Genomic DNA, 3,770 nt, shown 5'->3' with positions numbered 1-3,770 from the left:
AGAGGAGCTTATAAGGATTGTCATGTTAAACCCTGCAGGTGGACTTAGTCCGACACGACAATAAGGTTGAGTGGTACTATTCTTTGACTAAGATATTAATTAAAGTGAGTTGTTAGTAACTCACTTAATTAGTGGACATTCAACATCTTAAACACAGGGAGATTAACACACTCATGATAAGAAGGAGCCCAAAATATAATTTGGGATTGGTGCGGTAGTTCAATAATAATTCTTTAGTGGTATGAATTATTATTGATGAAATTAAGTTGGGTGTTCGGGGCGAACACGGGAAGCTTAATTTAATCGGGAGACCAAAACCAATTCCTCCTCTCGGTCTCTATCGTAGCCTCTTATTTATAAAGTATTATACCCATCCATACCTACCTTCTTACCCACATTAAGGTGGCCGACCAAGCCTAGCTTGGAGCCCAAGCTAGGGCCGGCCAAACCAAGGTGAGTTGGTTTCATTAGGTGGTCGGCCCTAGCTTGAACTCAAGTTTGTGTGACCGGCCAAAATAAAATAAAAGGGATTTTATTTTTAAAAATTTTTATTATGTGGAAGCCATGATTTTAAAAGAGAGTTTGAAATTTAAATCTTTCTTTTTATAGCTTTCTACAAAAGAGTAAGAGAAAAGTTTGATATCTTTCCTTATTTGTAGTTAAAAGAAATATTTTAATTTTTGATAAAACTTTCCTTTTTGTAACCATCTTCATGATTTAAAAGAGAGTTTTAAAATTAAATCTTTCCTATTATAGTTTCTACAAAAGATTAAGAAAAGATTTGATATCTTTCCTTATTTGTAGATTGAGAGGAAGATTTTAATTTTAGAGAAAACTTTCCTTTTTGGAAATCATCCACATGTTTTAATAGAAAGATTTTAATTTATAAAAGTTTCCTTTAATGACAAACCATGAAGGGAATTTCAAAAGAGAAATTTTTATTTAAAAAAAAATCCGAAAACAAATTAGGAAGTTTTAATTTTATGTTTAAAACTTTCACTACAAGAAAAAAACTAATAGACAACGCTTTTAAAGCGTTGTCTTTGTGCCTGAAAAAGCGTTGTTAAAGGCACTGTTGTTAAAAGTCTGCTCAATGACAACGCTTTTAAAGCGTTATCGTTTGTAGCGAAGACAATGCTTTAAAAGCGTTGTGTATTTTTTTGCAAAAACATCATCTTTGCAATGCTTTAAAAGTGTTGTTGTTTTTGGCAAAGACAACACTTGTGCAACACTTTAAAAGCGTTGTCTTTTTAAAATAAAAAAATCTATTTACAAAATCATTTTTTTTATATTTACAAAACTATTAATTTTCTTTTACCATGTCTAGATTTGAATTTGACATATAAAATAACATTAATTAGCTCAGCTAATGATTTCAAACTCGTACCAAAACAATAGAATTCAATTACAAAGTATTAATATTTACAGGAGAATTCAACTATACACAAAGACTAAATAGTTCTGTTTCAAAGTAGATAGTGACATTCGAATTTAAAACATATGATGACAAAATAGATAGTTCTATTTCAAAGTAGATAGTTTTGTTTCAAAGTTCTGACAGTTTCAGTGCACCAAACAAGATGTATGGCAACCTTAGTCTCAAAGTTGTAATCTAATAAAATGTTTGAGGACTTGATATCTCTGTGAATTATCCGAGGATTGCCTGATACAAGAAATAAAATTGACAAAAATTTCTGATTTAATGTATGATTTATTTCAAGTCAACAAAGCTGAGTGGAACAAGAAAGAAAATAGAAATTACAATCCTCATGAAGGTATGCTATTCCACGAGCTGTCCCAACAGCGACCTTAACCCTCTTGGTCCATTGCATTACTGCTCTTCCTTTTCCTGCAAAAGCAATGCCAGATAGGATAGGAATACATGCATCACTAAATACAATTTGATGGTAGACTTTGAAGACCTGTGTGAATTAACTTGGTCCCAAAAAAAAAGAATAAAAATCATTACTCACCATGGTGATGGTAATAAAGAGTTCTATTGGGCACATAATTATAGACGAGCAATCTCTGATTCTCTGATACACAGTATCCTACAAGAGAAACCAAATGGCAATGGTGTGCACGACTGATAGTTCCAACTTCAGCTCTGAAATGGCGCTCTCCTTGTGTATCAACTAAAATCTATATAATGGAAGAGACATTTAATCAAACATTTGATGGGCATGAGTCAAAGAAATCATAATGTGTGCAAATTGAAACATAGAAGGTCAAATTAATACAAGCACTTAACATTCACATAAAACATTATTCAATATGAAAGACAACATGAAGAAAAACATAGAACGAAACCTAAAGCATGAAATGAAATCTACATAAAGCTCTAAAATAGCAAAGACTCAATCAAAATCTAATGATTTTATCATTTTGAGTTCTCACTAAAAGAACTACATATGATACAAATCCAACTATCTAAGCTAAAAACATCATGCTATTGTAATTTAGAAATGTGAATTCTATTGCAGGATCAAGAAGAACAGGAGCAAATCTCCTTCATTTAAAAGCCAATAAGAATACAAACTAATTTTCGAATTACCATCATAAGAAAAACTTTACACTTCTCAATGTGTACTGAGTCAATGTCTCAGCAAGCAGTCAACTCAAGCACAATAAAATGAACGTCCTATGATGAACAAAGATTTCCTACGAGCACAGATGGTGTAGATAACTAACTTCCTGAGAAGCAAGGTAACAAACATATCAGCATCAGGTGAACATGCATGGATTCTAATTCGCATAGCACATCTTACTAATCAAAGGAAACATTGCATAGTAGTCATTGTTATACCCCGAACACCAAAAGGCAAGGGAATTAGTTTTGACTTCACTTACCGAACAAGCAAGCATTAAAAATCATGGGTAAGATTCGCAAACACCAAAAATCAGTCTTGCTAATACCATAATTCAGAATATGTAATCACACATACAGAGAACACACACCAAAGAAAGGAAAACAAAGGGAATGTCAAGTACCTTGCTCCATTATCACCTAGGCCATGAAGCCACACGACAGTGGCCAAATGCCTTCCCTTGGGTCGAACCACATGGGTCCTTCCGAAATCAAATGCCCTGGCAGAAGCCTTAGCAGCTTGATTTCAATCCAAAAGCATAAGATCAATCAATCCCCACTGAAAACAAGAGATCGAAAGTGGAAGAAACACAGGGAAGCAAACCTGAAGAAATCGAACTGCTCCTGTAGTTCATCTCCCTGACAGCCCGAAAATCCCCTCTCCCGCCAAGCACTCCCCGGATTCTATTAACAACGTCTGCACACCCAGCATGCCCTACCTGCGAAAAGTAGCACCAAACACATATATCCATTAATTAAATTCATCGGTAGGGACTAGGCACACAGAAGCTGAATAAGAATCTACTAGGAGATGTTCCTCGTATCAACCAAAAAGTCAACTTTGAAGGAGACGGAAAGGACGGGGAATAGTGAAAAGGAAATAGCCTTTCGGACCTGAGGCAGAGAACCCGCATAATGCATCGTCGGTGCTTGCTGCTGTCGCCGTTGGAATCAAGAAGAAGGGTGGGCTATGGAGGTCCGGCCGGCGGCAGTGAAGAGAAGAAAGAGCTGTCGGCCGGTGGTGAGGAAGAAGAGACGGCCGGCGGTGGGAGGTCGCGTGCCCTAGCCGCGCGAGAGGAGATGTCGTGAATAGAAAGGAATCACAACACTGTGTCATCGCATGGGTAAAAGGAAACGAAGTTTCCTCCTCCTTTAATCTGGGTCGTCGATATTGTGATGAAGA

The 3,770-nt window shown here is 36.0% G+C and overlaps 1 long non-coding RNA gene across 1 annotated transcript; it reads right to left on the bottom strand.

The window, feature by feature from the left end:
• Positions 1-1,978: 1,978 nt before the first annotated feature.
• Positions 1,979-3,292, bottom strand: LOC122042933. The gene is made up of 3 exons (XR_006129400.1): positions 3,192-3,292; positions 2,992-3,106; positions 1,979-2,142 (listed from the first exon to the last, which is right to left on the bottom strand). It is a non-coding gene; the product is annotated as an uncharacterized LOC122042933 (long non-coding RNA).
• Between the last annotated feature and the right edge of the window lie 478 nt (positions 3,293-3,770).

Source organism: Zingiber officinale, chromosome 2A, assembly GCF_018446385.1.
Source record: "Zingiber officinale cultivar Zhangliang chromosome 2A, Zo_v1.1, whole genome shotgun sequence".
Classification (NCBI taxonomy): domain Eukaryota; kingdom Viridiplantae; phylum Streptophyta; class Magnoliopsida; order Zingiberales; family Zingiberaceae; genus Zingiber; species Zingiber officinale.
Note: the sequence above shows the minus strand (reverse complement) of the source record. Positions and strands in the feature narration are given on the sequence as shown.